This window comes from Schistocerca nitens, chromosome 2 (genome assembly GCF_023898315.1).
Source record: "Schistocerca nitens isolate TAMUIC-IGC-003100 chromosome 2, iqSchNite1.1, whole genome shotgun sequence".
Lineage (NCBI taxonomy): Eukaryota > Metazoa > Arthropoda > Insecta > Orthoptera > Acrididae > Schistocerca > Schistocerca nitens.
The window spans coordinates 1,140,230,984-1,140,240,810 of NC_064615.1; positions in this window are offsets into that span (position 1 = coordinate 1,140,230,984).

Consider the following 9,827-nt stretch of genomic DNA (forward strand, 5'->3'; position numbering starts at 1 on the left):
TCCAGAGTATTTCATATGGACGCAAATTGTGTGTTAATTCGTCAATGTGAGGGAGCGAGGGATGCAGTAAAGGAGGAATAATGCATCGGAAAAGAGATACTCGGAACCCCAAAGGAAATCCAATTGTTTTCGTAGAAACGTATCTCGATTTAGAAGGACAATGCAGGGAATCCAGAGTATTTCGTATGGACGAAAATTGTGTGTTAATTCGTCAATTTAAGGGAGCGAGGTATGCAGTAAAGGAGGAATAATGCATCGGGAAAGAGATACTCGGAACCCCAAAGAAAATCCTGTCGTTTCCGTTGAAACGTATCTCGATTTAGAATGACAATGCAGGGAATCCAGAGTATTTCATATGGACGCAAATTGTGTGTTAATTCGTCAATGTGAGGGAGCGAGGGATGCAGTAAAGGAGGAATAATGCATCGGAAAAGAGATACTCGGGACCCCAAAGAAAATCCTATCGTTTCCGTATAAACGTATCTCGAATTAGAAGGACAATGCAGGGAATCCAGAGTATTTCATATGGACGCAAATTGTGTGTTAATTCGCCAATGTGAGGGAGCGAGGGATGCAGTAAAGGAGGAATAATGCATCGGAAAAGAGATACTCGGAACCCCAAAGAAAATCCTATCGTTTCCGTAGAAACGTATCTCGATTTAGAAGGACAATGCAGGGAATCCAGAGTATTTCATATGGACGCAAATTGTGTGTTAATTCGTCAATATGAGGGAGCGAGGTATGCAGTAAAGGAGGTATAATGCATCGGAAAAGAGATACTCGGAACCCCGAAGAAAATCCTATCGTTTTCGTAGAAACGTATCTCGATTTAGAAGGACAATGCAGGGAATCCAGAGTATTTCATATGGACGCAAATTGTGTGTTAATTCGTCAATGTGAGGGAGCGAGGAATGCAGTAAAGGAGTAATAATGCATCGGAAAAGAGATACTCGGAACCCCAAAGAAAATCCTATCGTTTCCGTAGAAACGTATCTCGATTTAGAAGGACAATGCATGGAATCCAGAGTATTTCATATGGACGCAAATTGTGTGTTAATTCGTCAATGTGGGGGAGCGAGGAATGCAGTAAAGGAGTAATAATGCATCGGAAAAGAGATACTCGGAACCCCAAAGAAAATCCTATCGTTTTCGTAGAAACGTATCTCGATTTAGAAGGATAATGCAGGGAATCCAGAGTATTTCATATGGACGTATATTGTGTGTTAATTCGTCAATATGAGGGAGCGAGGTATGCAGTAAAGGAGGAATAATGCATTGGAAAAGAGATACTCGGAACCACAAAGAATATCCTATTGTTTCCGTAGAAATGTATATCGATTTAGAAGGACAATGCAGGGAATCCAGAGTATTTCATATGTGTGTTAATTCGTCAATTTGAGGGAGCGAGGGATGTAGTAAAGGAGGAATAACGCATCGGAAAAGAGATACTCGGAACCCCAAAGAAAATCCTATCGTTTCCGTAGAAACGTATCTCGATTTAGAAGGACAATGCAGGGAATCCAGAGTATTTCATATGGACGCAAATTGTGTGTTAATTCGTCAATGTGAGGGAGCGAGGGATGCAGTAAAGGAGGAATAATGCATCGGAAAAGAGATACTCGGAACCCCAAAAAAAATCCTATCGTTTCCGTAGAAACGTATCCCGATTTAGAAGGATAATGCAGGGAATCCAGAGTATTTCATATGGACGCACATTGTGTGTTAATTCGTCAATGTGAGGGAGCGAGGGATGCAGTAAAGGAGGAATAATGCATCGGAAAAGAGATACTCGGAACCCCAAAGAAAATCCTATCGTTTCCGTAGAAACGTATCTCGATGTAGAAGGACACTGCAGGGAATCCAGAGTATTTCATATGGACGCAAATTGTGTGTTAATTCGTCAATGTGAGGGAGCGAGGGATGCAGTAAAGGAGGAATAATGCATCGGAAAAGAGATACTCGGAACCCCAAAGAAAATCCTGTCGTTTCCGTTGAAACGTATCTCGATTTACAATGACAATGCAGGGAATCCAGAGTATTTCATATGGACGCAAATTGTGTGTTAATTCGTCAATGTGAGGGAGCGAGGGATGCAGTAAAGGAGTAATAATGCATCGGAAAAGAGATACTCGGAACCCCAAAGAAAATCCTATCGTTTCCGTAGAAACGTATCTCGATGTAGAAGGACACTGCAGGGAATCCAGAGTATTTCATATGGACGCAAATTGTGTGTTAATTCGTCAATGTGAGGGAGCGAGGGATGCAGTAAAGGAGGAATAATGCATCGGAAAAGAGATACTCGGAACCCCAAAGAAAATCCTATCGTTTCCGTAGAAACGTATCTCGATTTAGAAGGACAATGCAGGGAGTCCAGAGTATTTCATATGGACGCAAATTGTGTGTTAATTCGTCAATGTGAGGGAGCGAGGGATGCAGTAAAGGAGGAATAATGCATCGGAAAAGAGATACTCGGGACCCCAAAGAAAATCCTATCGTTTCCGTAGAAACGTATCTCGATTTAGAAGGATAATGCAGGGAATCCAGAGTATTTCATATGGACGTATATTGTGTGTTAATTCGTCAATATGAGGGAGCGAGGTATGCAGTAAAGGAGGAATAATGCATTGGAAAAGAGATACTCGGAACCCCAAAGAAAATCCTATTGTTTCCGTAGAAACGTATATCGATTTAGAAGGACAATGCAGGGAATCCAGAGTATTTCATATGGACGCAAATTGTGTGGTAATTCGTCAATGTGAGGGAGCGAGGGGTGCAGTAAAGGAGGAATAATGCATCGGAAAAGAGATACTCCGAACCCCAAACAAAATCCTATCGTTTCCGTAGAAACGTATCTCGATTTAGAAGGACAATGCAGGGAATCCAGAGTATTTCATATGGACGCAAATTGTGTGTTAATTCGTCAATATGAGGGAGCGAGGTATGCAGTAAAGGAGGAATAATGCATCAGAAATGAGATACTCGGAACCCCAAAGAAAATCCTATCGTTTCCGTAGAAACGTATCTCGATGTAGAAGGACACTGCAGGGAATCCAGAGTATTTCATATGGACGCAAATTGTGTGTTAATTCGTCAATGTGAGGGAGCGAGGGATGCAGTAAAGGAGGAATAATGCATCGGAAAAGAGATACTCGGAACCCCAAAAAAAATCCTATCGTTTCCGTAGAAACGTATCTCGATTTAGAAGGATAATGCAGGGAATCCAGAGTATTTCATATGGACGCACATTGTGTGTTAATTCGTCAATGTGAGGGAGCGAGGGATGCAGTAAAGGAGGAATAATGCATCGGAAAAGAGATACTCGGAACCCCAAAGAAAATCCTATCGTTTCCGTAGAAACGTATCTCGATTTAGAAGGACAATGCAGGGAATCCAGAGTATTTCATATGGACGCAAATTGTGTGTTAATTCGTCAATGTGAGGGAGCGAGGGATGCAGTAAAGGAGGAATAATGCATCGGAAAAGAGATACTCGGAACCCCAAAAAAAATCCTATCGTTTCCGTAGAAACGTATCCCGATTTAGAAGGATAATGCAGGGAATCCAGAGTATTTCATATGGACGCACATTGTGTGTTAATTCGTCAATGTGAGGGAGCGAGGGATGCAGTAAAGGAGGAATAATGCATCGGAAAAGAGATACTCGGAACCCCAAAGAAAATCCTATCGTTTCCATAGAAACGTATCTCGATGTAGAAGGACACTGCAGGGAATCCAGAGTATTTCATATGGACGCAAATTGTGTGTTAATTCGTCAATGTGAGGGAGCGAGGGATGCAGTAAAGGAGGAATAATGCATCGGAAAAGAGATACTCGGAACCCCAAAGAAAATCCTGTCGTTTCCGTTGAAACGTATCTCGATTTAGAATGACAATGCAGGGAATCCAGAGTATTTCATATGGACGCAAATTGTGTGTTAATTCGTCAATGTGAGGGAGCGAGGGATGCAGTAAAGGAGTAATAATGCATCGGAAAAGAGATACTCGGAACCCCAAAGAAAATCCTATCGTTTCCGTAGAAACGTATCTCGATGTAGAAGGACACTGCAGGGAATCCAGAGTATTTCATATGGACGCAAATTGTGTGTTAATTCGTCAATGTGAGGGAGCGAGGGATGCAGTAAAGGAGGAATAATGCATCGGAAAAGAGATACTCGGAACCCCAAAGAAAATCCTATCGTTTCCGTAGAAACGTATCTCGATTTAGAAGGACAATGCAGGGAGTCCAGAGTATTTCATATGGACGCAAATTGTGTGTTAATTCGTCAATGTGAGGGAGCGAGGGATGCAGTAAAGGAGGAATAATGCATCGGAAAAGAGATACTCGGGACCCCAAAGAAAATCCTATCGTTTCCGTAGAAACGTATATCGATTTAGAAGGACAATGCAGGGAATCCAGAGTATTTCATATGGACGCAAATTGTGTGGTAATTCGTCAATGTGAGGGAGCGAGGGGTGCAGTAAAGGAGGAATAATGCATCGGAAAAGAGATACTCCGAACCCCAAACAAAATCCTATCGTTTCCGTAGAAACGTATCTCGATTTAGAAGGACAATGCAGGGAATCCAGAGTATTTCATATGGACGCAAATTGTGTGTTAATTCGTCAATATGAGGGAGCGAGGTATGCAGTAAAGGAGGAATAATGCATCAGAAATGAGATACTCGGAACCCCAAAGAAAATCCTATCGTTTCCGTAGAAACGTATCTCGATGTAGAAGGACACTGCAGGGAATCCAGAGTATTTCATATGGACGCAAATTGTGTGTTAATTCGTCAATGTGAGGGAGCGAGGGATGCAGTAAAGGAGGAATAATGCATCGGAAAAGAGATACTCGGAACCCCAAAAAAAATCCTATCGTTTCCGTAGAAACGTATCTCGATTTAGAAGGATAATGCAGGGAATCCAGAGTATTTCATATGGACGCACATTGTGTGTTAATTCGTCAATGTGAGGGAGCGAGGGATGCAGTAAAGGAGGAATAATGCATCGGAAAAGAGATACTCGGAACCCCAAAGAAAATCCTATCGTTTCCGTAGAAACGTATCTCGATTTAGAAGGACAATGCAGGGAATCCAGAGTATTTCATATGGACGCAAATTGTGTGTTAATTCGTCAATGTGAGGGAGCGAGGGATGCAGTAAAGGAGGAATAATGCATCGGAAAAGAGATACTCGGAACCCCATCGAAAATCCTATCGTTTCCGTAGAAACGTATGTCGATTTAGAAGGACAATGCAGGGAGTCCAGAGTATTTCATATGGACGCAAATTGTGTGTTAATTCGTCAATGTGAGGGAGCGAGGGATGCAGTAAAGGAGGAATAATGCATCGGAAAAGAGATACTCGGAACCCCAAAGAAAACCCTATCGTTTCCGTAGAAACGTATCTCGATTTAGAAGGACAATGCAGGGAATCCAGAGTATTTCATATGGACGCAAATTGTGTGTTAATTCGTCAATGTGAGGGAGCGAGGAATGCAGTAAAGGGGGAATAATGCATCGGAAAAGAGATACTCGGGACCCCAAAGAAAATCCTATCGTTTCCGTAGAAACGTATCTCGATTTAGAAGGATAATGCAGGGAATCCAGAGTATTTCATATGGACGTATATTGTGTGTTAATTCGTCAATATGAGGGAGCGAGGTATGCAGTAAAGGAGGAATAATGCATTGGAAAAGAGATACTCGGAACCCCAAAGAAAATATTATTGTTTCCGTAGAAACGTATATCGATTTAGAAGGACAATGCAGGGAATCCAGAGTATTTCATATGGACGCAAATTGTGTGTTAATTCGTCAATGTGAGGGAGCGAGGGATGCAGTAAAGGAGGAATAATGCATCGGAAAAGAGATACTCGACTCCCAAAAGAAAATCCTATCGTTTCCGTAGAAACGTATCTCGATTTAGAAGGACAATGCAGGGAATCCAGAGTATTTCATATGGACGCAAATTGTGTGTTAATTCGTAAATGTGAGGGAGCGAGGGATGCAGTAAAGGAGGAATAACGCATCGGAAAAGAGATACTCGGAACCCCAAAGAAAATCCTATCGTTTCCGTAGAAACGTATCTCGATTTAGAAGGACAATGCAGGGAACTCAGAGTAATTCATATGGACGCAAATTGTGTGTTAATTCTGAAATGTTAGGGAGCGAGGGGTGCAGTTATGGAGGAATAATGCATCGGAAAAGAGATACTCGGAACCCCAAAGAAAATCCTATCGTTTCCGTATAAAACGTATCTCGATTTAGAAGGACAATGCAGGGAATAAAGAGTATTTCATATCGACGCAAATTATGTGTTAATTCGTCAATGTGAGGGAGCGAGGGATGCAGTACAGGAAGAATAATGCATCGGAAAAGAGATACTCGACTACCAAAAGAAAATCATATCGTTTCCGAAGAAATGTATCTCGTTTTGGAAAGATAATGCAGGGAACCCAGAGTATTTCATATGGACGCAAATTGTGTGTTAATTCGTCAATGTGAGGGAGCGAGGGATGCAGTAAAGGAGGAATAATGCATCGGAAAAGAGATACTCGGAACCCCAAAGAAAATCCTATCGTTTCTGTAGAAACGTATCTTGATATAGAAGGACAATGCAGGGAACTCAGAGTATATCATATGGACGCAAATTGTGTGTTAATTCGTCAATGTTAGGGAGCGAGGGATGCAGTAATGGAGGAATAATGCATCGAAAAAGAGATACTCGTTACCCCAAAGAAAATCCTATCGTTTCCGTATAAAACGTATCTTGATTTAGAAAGACAATGCAGGGAATCCAGAGTATTTCATATGGACGCAAATTGTGTGTTAATTCGTCAATGTGAGGGAGCGAGGGATGCAGTAAAGGAGGAATAATGCATCGGAAAAGAGATACTCTGAACCCCAAAGGAAATCCAATTGTTTCCGTAGAAACGTATCTCGATTTAGAAGGACAATGCAGGGAATCCAGAGTATTTCGTATGGACGAAAATTGTGTGTTAATTCGTCAATGTGGGGGAGCGAGGTATGCAGTAAAGGAGGAATAATGCATCGGAAAAGAGATACTCGGAACCCCAAAGAAAATCCTGTCGTTTCCGTTGAAACGTATCTCGATTTAGAATGACAATGCAGGGAATCCAGAGTATTTCATATGGACGCAAATTGTGTGTTAATTCGTCAATGTGAGGGAGCGAGGGATGCAGTAAAGGAGGAATAATGCATCGGAAAAGAGATACTCGGGACCCCAAAGAAAATCCTATCGTTTCCGTATAAACGTATCTCGAATTAGAAGGACAATGCAGGGAATCCAGAGTATTTCATATGGACGCAAATTGTGTGTTAATTCGCCAATGTGAGGGAGCGAGGGATGCAGTAAAGGAGGAATAATGCATCGGAAAAGAGATACTCGGAACCCCAAAGAAAATCCTATCGTTTCCGTAGAAACGTATCTCGATTTAGAAGGACAATGCAGGGAATCCAGAGTATTTCATATGGACGCAAATTGTGTGTTAATTCGTCAATATGAGGGAGCGAGGTATGCAGTAAAGGAGGTATAATGCATCGGAAAAGAGATACTCGGAACCCCGAAGAAAATCCTATCGTTTTCGTAGAAACGTATCTCGATTTAGAAGGACAATGCAGGGAATCCAGAGTATTTCATATGGACGCAAATTGTGTGTTAATTCGTCAATGTGAGGGAGCGAGGAATGCAGTAAAGGAGTAATAATGCATCGGAAAAGAGATACTCGGAACCCCAAAGAAAATCCTATCGTTTCCGTAGAATCGTATCTCGATTTAGAAGGACAATGCATGGAATCCAGAGTATTTCATATGGACGCAAATTGTGTGTTAATTCGTCAATGTGGGGGAGCGAGGAATGCAGTAAAGGAGTAATAATGCATCGGAAAAGAGATACTCGGAACCCCAAAGAAAATCCTATCGTTTTCGTAGAAACGTATCTCGATTTAGAAGGATAATGCAGGGAATCCAGAGTATTTCATATGGACGTATATTGTGTGTTAATTCGTCAATATGAGGGAGCGAGGTATGCAGTAAAGGAGGAATAATGCATTGGAAAAGAGATACTCGGAACCACAAAGAATATCCTATTGTTTCCGTAGAAACGTATATCGATTTAGAAGGACAATGCAGGGAATCCAGAGTATTTCATATGTGTGTTAATTCGTCAATTTGAGGGAGCGAGGGATGTAGTAAAGGAGGAATAACGCATCGGAAAAGAGATACTCGGAACCCCAAAGAAAATCCTATCGTTTCCGTAGAAACGTATCTCGATTTAGAAGGACAATGCAGGGAATCCAGAGTATTTCATATGGACGCAAATTGTGTGTTAATTCGTCAATGTGAGGGAGCGAGGGATGCAGTAAAGGAGGAATAATGCATCGGAAAAGAGATACTCGGAACCCCAAAAAAAATCCTATCGTTTCCGTAGAAACGTATCCCGATTTAGAAGGATAATGCAGGGAATCCAGAGTATTTCATATGGACGCACATTGTGTGTTAATTCGTCAATGTGAGGGAGCGAGGGATGCAGTAAAGGAGGAATAATGCATCGGAAAAGAGATACTCGGAACCCCAAAGAAAATCCTATCGTTTCCGTAGAAACGTATCTCGATTTAGAAGGACAATGCAGGGAATCCAGAGTATTTCATATGGACGCAAATTGTGTGTTAATTCGTCAATGTGAGGGAGCGAGGGATGCAGTAAAGGAGGAATAATGCATCGGAAAAGAGATACTCGGAACCCCATCGAAAATCCTATCGTTTCCGTAGAATCGTATCTCGATTTAGAAGGACAATGCAGGGAATCCAGAGAATTTCATATGGACGCAAATTGTGTGTTAATTCGTCAATGTGAGGGAGCGAGGGATGCAGTAAAGGAGGAATAATGCATCGGAAAAGAGATACTCGGAACCCCAAAGAAAACCCTATCGTTTCCGTAGAAACGTATCTCGATTTAGAAGGACAATGCAGGGAATCCAGAGTATTTCATATGGACGCAAATTGTGTGTTAATTCGTCAATGTGAGGGAGCGAGGAATGCAGTAAAGGGGGAATAATGCATCGGAAAAGAGATACTCGGGACCCCAAAGAAAATCCTATCGTTTCCGTAGAAACGTATCTCGATTTAGAAGGATAATGCAGGGAATCCAGAGTATTTCATATGGACGTATATTGTGTGTTAATTCGTCAATATGAGGGAGCGAGGTATGCAGTAAAGGAGGAATAATGCATTGGAAAAGAGATACTCGGAACCCCAAAGAAAATATTATTGTTTCCGTAGAAACGTATATCGATTTAGAAGGACAATGCAGGGAATCCAGAGTATTTCATATGGACGCAAATTGTGTGTTAATTCGTCAATGTGAGGGAGCGAGGGATGCAGTAAAGGAGGAATAATGCATCGGAAAAGAGATACTCGACTCCCAAAAGAAAATCCTATCGTTTCCGTAGAAACGTATCTCGATTTAGAAGGACAATGCAGGGAATCCAGAGTATTTCATATGGACGCAAATTGTGTGTTAATTCGTAAATGTGAGGGAGCGAGGGATGCAGTAAAGGAGGAATAACGCATCGGAAAAGAGATACTCGGAACCCCAAAGAAAATCCTATCGTTTCCGTAGAAACGTATCTCGATTTAGAAGGACAATGCAGGGAACTCAGAGTAATTCATATGGACGCAAATTGTGTGTTAATTCTGAAATGTTAGGGAGCGAGGGGTGCAGTTATGGAGGAATAATGCATCGGAAAAGAGATACTCGGAACCCCAAAGAAAATCCTATCGTTTCCGTATAAAACGTATCTGGATTTAGAAG